This window comes from Piliocolobus tephrosceles, chromosome 10 (genome assembly GCF_002776525.5).
Source record: "Piliocolobus tephrosceles isolate RC106 chromosome 10, ASM277652v3, whole genome shotgun sequence".
Classification (NCBI taxonomy): domain Eukaryota; kingdom Metazoa; phylum Chordata; class Mammalia; order Primates; family Cercopithecidae; genus Piliocolobus; species Piliocolobus tephrosceles.
Window position 1 is genome coordinate 8,855,264 of NC_045443.1, and position 15,095 is coordinate 8,870,358.

Genomic DNA, 15,095 nt, shown 5'->3' on the forward strand with positions numbered 1-15,095 from the left:
AAGATCCAGTAGTTGTAAGATTTTTCATTTGCCAATTTTTAAGTTTCTTAATTGAATTACTGGCTTCAGGGAGGAGCCCTTTGAGGAAGAGGGCCAGGAAAGCATGTAACTTCTAGAGCCTAACAGGCAGGCATAGCTGGGAGGCAAAACAGATTTAAAAAAATTAAGGGTCCCATTTTTATACCAGATGTTGAATCTCCAAAAAGAGGAAATCAGTCCACATCCTTTGGGACTCTTATCTCTCAGTGTGGCAATGGGGACACTTCCATATCTTCCAGGTGGCCAAGAGTATGCTTCTCTGATCCAAACATGCAGAGAGCCGAGTATCCTCCCTCCATAACTTCCATTAGCCATCTCTAAAAGTATGTTTCCTAGTTATTACAAACCAAAGCTCTCTCATAATGAGAAGTAATTTCTGATACCCACAAAAGTCAAAACCATCAGATAACACAATACAAAATGAAACACAGCATTAGATTTTGAGAGGGATTTATTTATCCCCTTTCAATTCCAGTGGTTTCATAAGGAAAACAGAAGCTTTTTTCCAAAACAGGATCTGTGGCAACTCCTCTGCTTTTCCCAAGGACTCCCAGGCTGTTAGAAATTATTTTAGATCACCTCATGTGTATCAAGAGTGGCAAGAAGACAAAATGGAGAAAAACAATTGTATTCACCCATTTTTTTTTTCTTTTTTCTTTTCTTTTCTTTTCTTTTTTTTTTTTTTTTTGAGACAGAGTGGCCCAGGCTAGAGTGCAGTGATGTGATCTTGGCTCACTCCAAGTTCCCCCTCCCAGGTTCACACCATTCTCCTGCCTAAGCCTCCCGAGTAGCTGGGACTATAGGCACCCACCACCTAGCCCAGCTAACTTTTTGTATTCTTAGTGGAGACGGGGTTTCACCATGTTAGCCAGATGGTCTCTATCTCCTGACCTCATGATCCACCCTCCTTGGCCTCCCAAAGTGCTGGGATTACAGACGTGAGCCACTGCACCCGGCCCTGTATTCATCCATTTTCACGCTGCTGATAAAGACAAACCTGAGACTTGACGATTTACAAAAGAAGAGCTTTAATGGACTTACAATTCCACATGGCTGGGGAGGCCTCACAATCATGGTGGAAGGCAAGGAGGAGGAGCAAGCCATGTCTCACGTGGGCGGCAGGCAGAGAGAGAACCTGTGCAGGGAAACTCCTACTTTTAAAACTCTCGGATCTGACGAGACTTATTCAGTATCACAAGAACAGCATGGCAAAGATCTGCCCCCATAATTCAGTTATCTCCTACTGTGTCCCTCCCACAACACATGGGAATTATGGGAGCTACAAGGGGAGATTTGGATGGGGACATAGCCAAACCCTATCAACAATTTAGTCAACTGAGAAGAAAAAATTTTTTTTTCCTCAGAGAAATAAGATCCAAGAAGCGAAAAATTATAAAGACCTTTTAAATATACACATAGCTCATATATCTGCTTTTAATTAAAGCTGACTTTTAACCACAGCACTTTAAAAATCCTCTTAAATCTCTTATTACCTGACTTTAGCCAGGCCAAACAATCCATTTTTCTGGCTTTTAAACTCTACCAAAAGTAACCTCCCAGATGAAACCGGTACGCCTTCACTAAGGTTATGACTTAATCACAAGTGTACCAGTATTTTAAAAGAGATGATTAGCAGTTTTTACAAGATTTAGAGTCTACAAGGTAGCTTGGAGAAAGGAAGATTCAAGAAGGGAAGATAGAAGTTGTTCATGGAGGGGAATAAAATCAACAAATGGCAAAGATCACACAAATATCAACCAGAAAGTACTAATTCCCTAAACCAGAAATTGAACCCTGAACCAGGGATGCCATTGTGAAAAGATAAAGCCTTAACTACTAAGCTACAGCACTGGGAAGTTTCCATTGCCTTCCCAGAAAGGGCCTAGAGCAGACAGTTTTGAGCCAATGAAGGCTTTTAACCACTCAAAACAATTTTTAGAGCTAACTATGTCATAAACTCCAAAATTGCTGTCCTCTGGATGGCAGAGACTAAGAGAAAGTACTGCCAGGTGGTTACAAGGTCAAGCTCCCAAGGATGTAAAACAAGATGAGAGAGAAACCCTATCCAGCTTATGGAGTCCTAAGCTTGTGTTCTATCCCAAGGTACCTCCCCTTTATGACCGAATAACACAGAAAGACAAATTCAACCACAAAATACACCAGATTTGCTACAGCGTTAAGACTAGCATCGTGAATCCTTTTACTCATTAATCAAAACGTTGCAAGAGCTGGTGATTTCTACCATTCCTGCAACTGGTTTGTACAGAGAGAGGAACAGGAAGGGATAAAAGTGTTGCCTAGGGTGGGGTGGGGAAGCCAAGGAGCTCAGGGAGACTAGAGAAAGACCCAGGTGGCCACTTGTCAGTAGTGAAGGGTGTTTTCTGGCAGTCCCATCAGCTCTCAAGTTTCCCCCTTTGGGGAGAAAAAAGCTCCCCGTGTCTGGTGATCCTGTACATGCCTAATCCTGTCACCCATGGCTGTCAGCAAAGAGTGCAAGGCAGATTAATCCAAAGAGAATAGCAGTTAACATCCCACAGTGTTAAATCCACTTTTAACCAAGAAGGACTTTACTGAGAGGAGCCTCTAACCCCTAAATCTTCGGAAGGACTCTAACCTTTCTAAATTGGGCCTCAAACTCAAGTTCCATTAAGCATCCTTGCCTTTTATTAGGAGGGACCATAACCCTCTCTATCTTAGGAGATACTCTCCTAAGTTCGACCTCTAACCCAATCTGATCTTTCGCCTGGGCAAAACATATCCTGCGCCTTACCTAAAGTTGGCTAATTGGCAGTGCTATAGTCTACTTCCTTTGGGTCCATAGAATTTTCCTCAGTATAGTCCCTTCATGGTTTCCAGGAAGATGTTACTGGAAAGGGGTCCCAACCCAGACCCCAAGAGAGGGTTCTTGGACATTGCTCAAGAAATAATTCACAGTGAGTCCATAAAGTGAAAGCACGTTTACTAAGAAAGTAAAGGAATAAAGGAATGGCTGCTCCATAGGCAGAGGAGCAGTGTGGGCTACTTGACTGAGTAGACTTACAGTTATTTCTTGATTATATGCTAAACAAGGGGTGGATTATTCATGAGTTTTCTGGGAAAAGATTGGGAAGTGAAATTTCCACCCCTTTTTAGACCACATAGGGTAACTTGCAGATGTTGCTGTGGGACTTGTAAACTGTCACGATACTGATGGGCGTGTCTCTTAGCATGCTAATGCCTTATAATTAGTGTATAATGAGGAGTGAGGATGACCAGCGGTCACTTTTGTGGCCATCTTGGTTGAGGTGGGTTTTGGCTGGCTTCTTTACTGCATTCTGTTTTATCAGCAAGGCCATTGTGACCTGCATCTTGTTGACCTCCTGTTTCATCCTATAACTAAGAATGCCTAACCTCCTGAGAATGCAACCCAGTAGGTCTCAGCCTTGTTTTACCCAGCCCCTATTCAAAATGGAACTGCTCTGGTTCAAATGCCTCCAACAAGACCAATCTTTAAACATTAATGCAGTGCCACGTTTTTGTTCCCAGGACAAGTCAAGAATCCACGAGGGTAGCAGGTATTGCTAGCATTATTCATATACCTTTGCTTTAAACTGCTTTCTGTATCATTGTAGGGGCACATCTACCATCTTGATTTTCCAGGAGCTCTGACTCTTTCTGTCAACATACAGGATGTACAGATTCTATTAAAAGGACTGCAAGGACTGGATTTTGAGGAAATGATATAAGGTATTAAATTTCTTGCTTAAGATGATAGAGAAAAACTCTTATCCACCTTTTCTCAGGTTTTACACTTCTGAATTCTCATATGTAAATATAGTTTATATATCTTAGTTTCGTTATAGTTCTACTTTCTTGAGTACTCCTCGTGAGATATCAATAAATAATGATAATACCTCATATTTGTACTGATTGTTATACATCTCAAATACTTTACATGCAACTCTCTAGAAAAGATACGTTAATTGGGCTGGGCACGGTGGCTCATGCCTGTAATCCCAGCACTTTGGGAGGCCCAGGCAGGCGGATCACAAGGTCAGGAGATGAAGACCATCCTGGCTAACACGGTGAAACCCCATCTCTATTGAAAAAAAACAAACAAAAAAATTAACCAGGCATGGTGTCGGGCACCTGTAGTCCCAGCTACTAGGGAGAGTGAGGCAGGAGAATGGTGTGAACCCGGAAGGTGGAGCTTGCAGTGAGCCAAGATCGCGCCACTGCACTCCAGCCTGGGCAACAGAGCGAGACTCTGTCTCAAAGATAAAAAAGAAAAGAAAAGATAGGTTAATTGATTTGCCAAAGGTCACACAGGAAGTCATTGACCCAGTGTTATAACTGAGATCTCCTGACTCCTTTCCCTGTTTCAGGAGAAGTTTCTTCCTTTCAACCAAGCATTTCTCCTAGAACTTTCTACTGAGAAAAATTTAGGTGAGGAAAACAAGATGAATTTCAGAGCAGAAGGAAGCTGAAGCCAAAGTGAAGATTACTGTCAGGACCTCATCATACTGGAGACCATATTGGTGTCCAAAAATAGCATTATTTTAAAGTTCATTTATCTTAGATTTTTTCCAGAGTACATCTCATATTCTCTCTCCATAGACTCGTTAACCCCTTTTCTCTCTAAAAACTGTAAGAAGTGATATAAGACAAGATAGAAAGTGTGGTCAACAAATGATACAGCCTTGAGTAAAGTTTGCTTGAAAGTCTGTGAAAGAAATACCAAAACCTTAAGAGTTTAACAGATCCTCAAGTTATTTACCATAGAAAAGCTTTACTTCAGGAAGCAAGAGTACTTCAGAAGAGATGGCCTTGCGCATGTCTACATGAGAGGAGAGGGAAGGATGTGGGGAATATGATAATTCTACCTTGGATTTCTGAAATACTTGTATTCTAAAACTTTAAAGTACTTTCATATGTTTTATCTCATTTGTGCTGTCAAAACATCTCTGATTACATTGTGCAAGACTATGACTCATTATTTTACAGATTAGGAATTAAACCCCCGGGGAAATTATCTCACTTGCTGAAGATTACATACAAATGAGGGAGAGATGAATGAAGGGAGGAGGGGGAGAGAAAGAATGAGAGAGAGAAAGAGAGAGAGAGAACTAGAATAGTGGATGCCAATGTAGAATCTTATCTAATAAATTAGAGTCTGGTGAATTTTCTCTGGATGAATTAAGAAAAAGAGATAACAAAGGTTTAAGGCAGGATTCCCAAACTTGGTCGCATATTGGAATTACTTTAGGAGTTTTACATAAATCTCAGTTCCTGGTTCCTATTCCCAGAGTCTGATTCTGATTTAATTGGTTTGAGATGCATCCCAGGCAATGGGATTTTTAAAAAGCTCCTCAAGTAGAAACACTGGCTTACGTTTTGGTTGTTAGAGCCTAGGAAAAGAATAGTATAAAATCTGCTACATCCACTTTAATACTCATATGACCTTTTAAATTTGAAAACTATGAAGCAATTTACAAAAAAAGAATAGAACAATTGACAATTTAAGATTTAAAAAAGCAGATACATTGCAGAAGGATGGTTAGAAAATTGTACTGAAGCATAAGTAAGATTTTCTGTAAACTCAGGTGTCATGAAATAATTATCTTATTCCTGTGGAATATACAGAAATGTGAGTGGTATTATGTTATCATATTGATGTTACATGAAGGTCTTACCCACAAGGAGAGGTCATTCAAAAATGTCATAATTTGAGGAATAGTAATAGTAATTATTATAGGAATATTCTTATTTTTATAGTTATCATAGGAATAATTAGTAACAGCTACTGCTTACTATGTACTAGGTATTGTTCTAGGTGCATTATCATGTAAAATTGGTTAATTATTACAATGGCTGTTTGTGTTAGATACTATTGCAAACCCAATTTGCAGATGAGAAACTGAGGATTAGGAGCGATTAAAGTAATTCACTCAAGAGTACAAAGCTAATTATAATAGTAGGAGAGATGGGTATACTGAATTTCAGAAATGGGCTGGGCTATGCTTCTGAGACTTATAATAAAAAAAACTGGAACGTGAGCTGAAACCTAGGAGTCTGAATAGTAAATATGCCTTTATCATGGCAGATATAAAAGACTGTAAGGAAAGGAGTGAGTGAGCCCAGCATTTCCCTCACACATACAAGTTCAGAGCAGGAAAAGTGCAGGACCAAGGCAGGAGGCTGTTGGGCTCCAGCATGGCCCTCTTAAGACAACAAGCTAGCTGCAGTAGAACTGCAAACTTCAACTTCGGAAAATACACACTCCTGCGTACACACCTCACACACCCACAACTACACTTGCACACACACTGCTCCTGCACTTTTTTTTTTTTTTTTGAGATGGAGTCTCGCTCTGTCACCCAGGCTGGAGTGCAATGGCACAGTCTCGGCTCACTGCAACCTCCGCCTCCCAGGTTCAAGTAATTCTCCTGCCTCAGCCTCCTGAGTAGCTGAGACTACAGGTGCATGCCACCACACCCGGCTCATTTTTGTGTACATATATATATATATATATATATATATATATATATTTTTAGTAGAGACGGGATTTCTCGAGGTTGACCAGGCTGGTCTCGAACTCCTGACCTCAGGTGATGCACCTGTCTCAGCCTCCCAAAGTGCTGGGATAACAGGCATGAGCCACCGCACCCGGACCTGCTCCTTCACTTTTTGTTCACTGAATTGGTTTCCTAAATTTACTTAACATTTAGCAAGTCTTCGGGCACTTTCATTTTATTGTGCCTGTGCTGGGAAGAAAGGAATTTTAGCTACATTTATGCTGATGCATTGAAGGAAAGCCATCAAAAAGGGAACCTTGATCAGGAGCACAAAGTTGGAACCCTTCGTCTGAAAAGTAATTATGTTATACAAATACATTCTTGCTAGAAGAGGCACTTTTAGCTACTATTACTGAAGAACAATTTTACATTCTTATTAATTCTCACTAGAATCCTCTGATGTAAGCAGACAGAATTATCTCAGCTGTATAGGTTAGTAAACCAAGGCTTCGATACATTAAGATAAACCCACCCCTAACTCTGACACGGGTTCTTTTATTCTTTCTCCTTTACTACAGTTGAATGGAGACGATACATTAACTTTGTTCCTGGGAGTTCCAACTTGGCTTTCTCCCAGGTCGGCAAGATAATGCCTTTAGCAAGCAACAGTGAAGCTTGTTAAACTCCAGATCTTCACCTTGACTGTAGGCCAGGAGAGCCCTCTTTGAAGCCATTAATCTTGATTTAACGATTGTACTTTGTCTTTAATTCTAAACACTAGTTCTTTAGGAAGATTGTTTTCCCTCTTTGACTTTTTTTATTACCCTCAGCCAATTTTCTCTTTTGTATTTTGGCTATCAAACTTTTCTGCCTTGTAGCCTTTCTTCTTTTGCATATTCTTATTATAAAATAACTAAGGCTTAATTCATTCCATTTGGAAAATAGAAAATAGAGGAAAAAATTATTCATACTAACCATCATCATTGTTGCTATAACATTCTAATATACTTCTCTTTGGCATTCCCCTACACAGGTGTTTCTCCCACTCAGTTTCATTGTACTCTTGTGGTATATACATTATTAAAATGTGCCTTTTTACTTAACCCACTAACATTAAAAATTGCCATTTATTAAAACTTTTTGTGAACATAAATTTAATAAATGTGTAGTGTTCCATGGTCCAACTATATAAACATAATTTGAAACATCCCTCCTCTTGATGAACATTTAAGTTTTTCTTCTATTTTTAATTTTTTATTTCAGAAACTTTCAAATATATACAAAAGAAACAAAAATAGTAGAATGGCTTCCCATGTATATCCCCTGAATTCAGCAATTTTGAGCACATGGTTAATTTTTTCTTATTTACATCTCCACCTATTTCTCCTCCTTCAAGTTCATGAATTATTTTGAAGCAAATCCCTATTTATATTTTCAAAACAGTTAAATAAGTGTCACAGATTCTTTTGTGTGTTCAGAAACATCTTCCATTTTAAAAAAAATATACACATAATTGACACTTGGGAGAGAAATTACAGAGTCAAAATCATTAAGGCCATTCAGACTGTCAATTTTCATAGTGCCAAGTTATTTTTCAAAATGTAGACATTTAGATTCCTTGTTAATCTTATAAGAGTGGTCTTTTTAAATAAAACTCTTTAGAGCATAAATATTAGTTTTCAAATCTTGTTTTCTGCTGGGTGTGGTAGCTCACACTTATAACCTCAGCACTTTGGGAGGCTGAGGTGGGAGGATCACTCAAAGCCAGGAATTTTAGATCAGCCTGGGCAACATGGCAAGGCCCCATCTCTCCAAAAAAAATTTAAAATTAGCCATGTGTGGTGGCACCTGCCTGTGATCCCAGCTGCTCAAGAAGCTCAGGTGGAAGGATCACTTGAGTCTGGGAGATCAAGGCTGCAGTGAGCCAAGATCACACCTCTGCACTCTAGCCTGGACAACAGAGCAAGGCCCCGGCTCAAAAAATTAAAAAATAAAATAAATAAATATCTTTTTTTTTTTCTTAAATGGATTGGCAAAATATGTATCTTGTTTTATTTTAAAGTATTTTTAAAATTACTGGTTAAGATAAAATAACGTCCATCTTAGTTCACCATGCTTCCATATTTGTTAAACATTTTGTTTTGGTGAACTGGTTTTCTTTTGTTTTTCATGTTCCTTGACTATTTATTTATTGGCAGATTAGTGGTTTTCTTATTACTATAAAAGTACTATGTTTTTATTTGTTTATTGATTGATGTTTTCGTTGTGATTTTTTTTTTTTTTTTTCCTGTTGGAAGAAAATTTTTTGTTTAAGCTTAGGAAGTTATCACAAACCCAATGTAATTTATAATGTTAATTTTTTATGTCTCTCAAAGCATCTAGCTTTTTTCCCAAAATTAATTTTGTGTACAGGTGGATCAAAACTATACTTTTTGTTATCAAACAAGTATTCTATTGCCTAAATTCCATTTGATGAATATATCTTAGTAGTTCTCAACCCCAGTTGTATGTTAGTATCTCCTGGGAAGCATTTCCTTGATTGAAGCTGATATGTGAAGTCATAATCTATGGGGTTTATAATCATCATAATCTCTAGGAGGAGTGGAGTATTAGTCCATTTTTATGCTGCAGATAAAGACATACCTGAGACTGGGCGATTTACAAAAGAGAGAGGTTTAGTGTACTTACAGTTCCGAGTGGCTGGGGAGGCCTCACAATCATGGCAGAAGACAAGGAGGAGCAAGTCACATCTTGTGTGAATGATGGCAGGCAAAGAGAGAGAACTCTTTTGTGCAGGGAAACTCCCCTTTATAAAACCATCAGATCTTGTGAGACTTATTCACTATCATGAGCACAGGACAGACCTACCCCCATGTTTCAATTACCTCCCACTTTGTCCCTCCCACAGCATATGAGAATTCAAGAAAAGATTTGGGTGGGGACACATCCAAACCATATCATTTTATACCTGGCCCTTCCCAAATCTCATGTTTTCATATTTCAAAACCAATATTGCCTTCCCAAAAGTCCCCCAAAATCTTAACTCATTTCAGCATTAACTCAGAAGTCCACAGTCCAACACCTTATCTGAGACAAAGCAAGTCACGTCCACCTATAAGCCTGTAAAATCAAAAGCAAGTTAGTTATTACTTAGATACAATGAGGATATAGACATTGGGTAAATACAGCTGTTTCACAGGCAGAAATTGGCCAAAACAAAGGGCTACAGGCTCCATGCAAGTCCAAAATCCAGCAGAGCAGTCAAATCTTAAAGCTCCAACATGATCTTCCTTGACTTCATGTCTCACATCCAGGTCATGGTGATTCAAGTGGTGGATTCCCATGGTTTTGGGCATCTCTGCTGCTGTGGCTTGGCAGGGTATAGCCCCACTCCTGGCTGCTTTCATGGACTGGTGTTGAGTGTCTGCAGCTTGCCCAAGCACATGGTGCAAGCTGTTGGTGGATCTAATATTCTGGGGTTTTGGAGGATGGTAGCCCTCTTCTCATAGCTCCACTAGGTGGTGCCTCAGTAGAGACATTGTGTGGGGGCTCCAACCCCACATTTCCCTTCTGCACTGCCCTAGCAGATATTCTCCAGGAAGGCCCCGCCCCTGCAGCAAACATTCTCTGAAATCTAGGCAGAGGTTCTCAAGCCTTAATTCTTGACTTCTGTGTACCCACAGGCTCAACACCACATGGAAGCTGCCAAGGCTTGGGACTTTCACCCTCTGAAGCAACAGCCCCAGTTCTACCTTGGCCCTTTTAGTCACAGCTGGAGCAGCTGGGTGCTCCAAGTCCCTAGATTGCACATAGCAGAGGGACCTTGGGCTCAACCCATAAAACCATTTTTTCCTCCTAAACCTCTGTGTCTGTGATGGGAGGGGCTGCCTTAAAGATCTCTGACGTGCCCTGGAGACATTTTCCTCCTTGTCTTGATGATTAACATTCGGCTGCTTGTTACTTATGCAAATTTCTGCAGCTGGCTTGAATTTCTCCTTAGAAAATGGGATTTTCTATTCTATCACATTGTCAGGCTGCAAATTTTCCAAACTTTTATGCTCTGTTTCCCTTTTGAAACTGAATGCCTTTAACAGCACCCAAGTCACCTCTTGAATGCTTCATTACTTAGAACTTTCTTTGCCAGATACCTTAAATCACCTCCTTCAAGTTAAAAGTTCCACAGATATCTAGGGCAGAGGCAAATGCCACCAGTCTCTTTGCTGAAACATAACAAGAGTCATCTTTGCTCCAGTTCCCAAGAAGTTTCTCATCTCCATCTGAGAGGACTTCATCCTGGATTTCATTGTTCATATCATTAGCAGCATTTTTTTTTTTTTTTTTTTTTTTGAGACAGGAGTCTCACTGTCGCCCAGGCTGGAGTGCAGTGCCATGATCTTGGTTCACTGCAACCTTCACCTCCCGGTTCAAGCAAGTCTCCTGCCTCAGCTTCCCGAGTAGCTGGGACTATAGGCGCCTGCCACGCACCTGGCTAATTTTTTGTATTTTTAGTAGAGACTGGGTTTCACCATGTTGCCAGATGGTCTTGATCTCCTGACCTCGTGATCCAACCTCATGATCCGCCCACCTCGGCCTCCCAAAGTGCTGGGATTACAGGCATGAACCGCTGCTCCCGGCCTGGCTTTTTGGTCAGAGTCATTCAACAAGTCTCTAGGGAGTTTCAAACTTTCCCACAGTTTCCTGTCTTCTTCTGAGCCCTCCAAACTGTTCCAACTTCTGCCTATTACCCAGTTTCAAAATCACTTCCACATTTTTGGGTATCTTTTCAGTGGCTCCCCACTCCTGGTACCAGTTGACTGTATTAATCCATTTTCATGCTGCTGATAAAGACATACATGAAACTGGGCAATTTACAAAAGAAAGAGGTTTAATGGACTTACAGTTCCCAGTGACTGGGGAGGCCTCCCAATCATGGTGGAAGGCAAGGAGGAACAAGTCACATCTTACATGGGTGGTGGCAGGCAAAGAGAGAGAAGTTGTTCAGGGAAACTCCCCCTTATAAAGCCATCAGATCCCATGAGACTTATTCATTATCATGAGAACAGCATGGGAAAGACCTGGCCCTTGATTCAATTACCTCCCACTGGGTCCCTCTCACAACACATAGGAATTCAAGATGAGATTTGGGTGGGGACACAGCCAAACCATATCAAGTGGGAAATGAATATCAGGATTGATATTTTGAAAAAATGCCTCCTAGGAGATTCTAATGTGCTCTCTGGTTTGAGAACCACTAATCTGCTCATTTTGATTCATGCTGACTTCTTTATTTTAAAGTCCTAAATATGTGTCTTTTTTTCTGGGTTATTTATGTATTCTAGTAATCCATCTTAATGTTTTTCAGTATCTGTGTGTGTGTGTGTGTGTGTGTGTGTGTGTGTGTGTTTAGGCTTTGTAAAACATTTATGCCTGATACAGGCCTCTCCATACCAAACTTTGCTTTGTTTCTTTTAGAATGAGAGATTACTGCATGTTGGGGTATTACCAGTTCCCTTTCTCATCTTGCTGGAGCCCTAAGTTTTCAAAGAAATCAACTATAAAATCTCTCTCTGAACTCCTCTTTTCAGTCCTCTCATTCATACAGGTCTCAAAGATCACAGAAGAGCCCCCTAAACACATTTTCTCCACATCCTCACCACCTATTTATTCCCAGAACCACCCTGCTCTCTGGCCACTACACTATAGCTATTCTTTCTATGACGAGTGACCTCCACGTTGCCTGTATCCACTACTTACTGTTTTCCTGACCTCTCATCAGATTTTAGTCCAGCTGTTGTCCATGCTCCTCTCCTTTGCTTCTACAACAGCACAAATTCTTGGTTCCCCTTTACTTCTCTAGTTTTTCCCTCTTAGGCCCTTTTTGAGTTTCCTCCTGGACCCCAACTCCTCTTGCTTCATGTAGCATTATCCGTTGGAACTCCATGCATTCTTTCCTAGGGCCTCTTTTCCTCTCTTCTCTTTTTCCTTTTTGTTTATTTTTTCCTCTTTCTCTCTTATTCACTTTCAAGCTTTCAGTATTATCTAGTGACTCCCAGATATTTATCTCTGGTCCAGGCTTCCCTTATAAATCCTAAGAACTGTACAACCAAATGCTTATTTCTAATATTCTACTTAAAAGTCACACTGGCATCTCAAATCAAAATGTCCAGAATGACTCATCATCTTCTCCTCTTATTTGATTTCTCCTTCTTCTTCTTACCTTCTACAACCACTGTGTCCTGTTGGTTCAATCTCCTCAAGGTTTCCAATCCATTATTTTTCTTTTTTTACTGTCACTACTGTAACCCAAAAATGATTATGAAATTATTAGTTTCACAATTGATATTCTCGTATGTATTTATTATCACCTGCAATTTGTTATTCAATGGCTGCAAAAATAATACTACTTTTTACTTTTCAATTTGAAATGATTAGAAGTTCACAAGTAGTTGCAAAAATAGTATAGAATCCAATGTAACAATTACCCATTTTCCCAATGGGAACATCTAAATTACTGTAGCAAATAATCCAAATTATGAAACTGACAATGGCATAGTATAATTAACTAGACTTCCTGGGATTTCAGTTTTTGCATTCACACGTCATCTTGTTCCTCTCTGTGCATATTTCTTTGATATTTTATCACATATATTCATGTAATTATCACCACAGTCAAGATACAGTATGGTCTGTCACCATAAAGGAACTCCCTCATGCTACCCCTTCAAAGTCACACCTTCTCCCTGTTCCTACTGGTAAACACTGATTTATTTTCTGTCTCTCTAATTTTGCCATTTTGGAAATATTATACAGATGGAACCATACAGCATGTAACCTTTTGAGACAGGCTTTTTCCACTCAGCATGAAATCCTTAAGTTCCATCCAAGTGTTGCATGTAGCAATAATTTGTTCCTTCTTATTGCTGAGTAGTATTCCAAATAATGTTTTTTTAAAAAATACAAAATGGATCATGTCACTCTACTTAAACACTTCGGTGATACTTAGAATAAAACAAGCAATGTTTAGCATGGCCTAAAGGCTCATTATGATCTGACTCTGGACTACCTGCACAGTGCCATCTCTTCGTGTTTTCTCCTCTCTTGTTACTGTCCAGGCCCACTGACCTTCCAGTTCTGAGAATGTATCAAGCTCTGTTCTCATCCAAGGCCTGGATACTCCTCCTCTTTTGCCTTGTGCCTGTGCCCACCTTTATCTAGTCAGCTCCTACTCATCATTTGTTTAAATATTGTTTACTTAGAGAAACTTTTTTTGACTTCCTTTCTATTGCACCTTTTTTATAGCACCTTAAACTTCTCCTTCATAGCAAAACATATTTAATAACTTTTATGATTAGGTATTTAACATCTGAGTGAATGACTTGGAATAAGGCTGGCCCCCCAAGGAATGATGTGAGATAAACTCACTAGATTGTAGAAGTGGAAGAAGTAGAGCTGTCTCAAATGGATGGTCCAGTTATAGAGTAAAATTCAGGCAGGATTTAGCAACTCAGGTTTTCAGTGTGGTCGGCCAAAAAAAAGGCAATGGGGTTCAGGGGTGTGAATGAGGTAGGAATGAAGTAGAGTGGAGCAGGATGATGGTCAGTAAAGAGGCATTTGACCATTGTGGTTGCATTTATCTGGGAGGCTTTTATATTAGTAGCAAGAGCATGGTAATCAGAGTATAAAGCAACATTTCAATCTTACTTAGGATTGATTTAGGCAAAGAGAGGACAACAAGGCCTCATCGACTTGTGTGGCATTCAGGTGAGGGGTCCAGATTTGAGAGAGTTCTGTTAACAAGCATGAGTAATTGGGCAGATTTTGGGAAGCGGATAAAGACTACCTCTTCCCCAAATTGGGAAGTATGTAAGATAAATAGGATGAAGAGGACTGAGACTGCTGATCGCCATAATGCCCTCATCAGAATTGGTTCAGGAACTGGTTGGAAATTAGCCAGCATATAAGTGTTATCAGTGGAATCAGTATGAGGAGCTGAAAAATTTAGAGGCAGAAGAAATCAGGCAGGTGCTGATACATTTTCCCTGATAAATACCATACCACTATCTAGCATTCTTTCCATTTCTATACCTTAGTTTACAGCATTATGCTATTTGATTTTTCTGGTTTAAATCTCTCTTCCTCAGCATGATTGTTAAATTCAGATATCTACTGGCAGCTGTACTATTTCTGCTGTCAAATGACACCTAATTGAAGTATAAGAAGTTTTAAATCCTGCATTCACTTTTTGATTACTTTAACTCCCTCTCTGTACCTGGAGATGAGTATATTTACATCCACAAATATTATAAATATTCAGATGAAAGTTTTTTGTTTCATTTTGTTATTTTTGGTTATACATGTTTACCTGATTGATACAGCTGTGTGACTATGTCCCAACTGGAAAGGCAGGTGAAGAAGTAAGGGAGGAAGAGGGACAGCAACACATATTGATGATCCGCCGTGGTTCTGGTAATGTTCGAGGTATTTTACAGAAATTATGCTATACAGCTCTCAACAACCCTGGTAGGTACATATCATCAGCAGCACTTCACATATGGGAAAACA

General features: G+C 39.7%; 1 protein-coding gene across 2 annotated transcripts in view; it reads left to right on the forward strand.

Annotated features, from left to right (window-relative positions):
- STYK1 (serine/threonine/tyrosine kinase 1) overlaps positions 1 to 15,095 on the forward strand; it is a 56,268-nt gene that overhangs the window by 17,899 nt on the left and 23,274 nt on the right. Inside the window, exon 2 of one of the 2 annotated variants that reach the window (XM_023195238.2) lies at positions 3,651 to 3,765. The exons of the other annotated variant lie outside the window; for it this stretch is intronic. The gene's annotated coding sequence lies outside the window, so the exon portion shown is untranslated. The remainder of the gene's footprint in view (positions 1 to 3,650; positions 3,766 to 15,095) is intronic. 2 annotated transcript variants of the gene reach the window in all.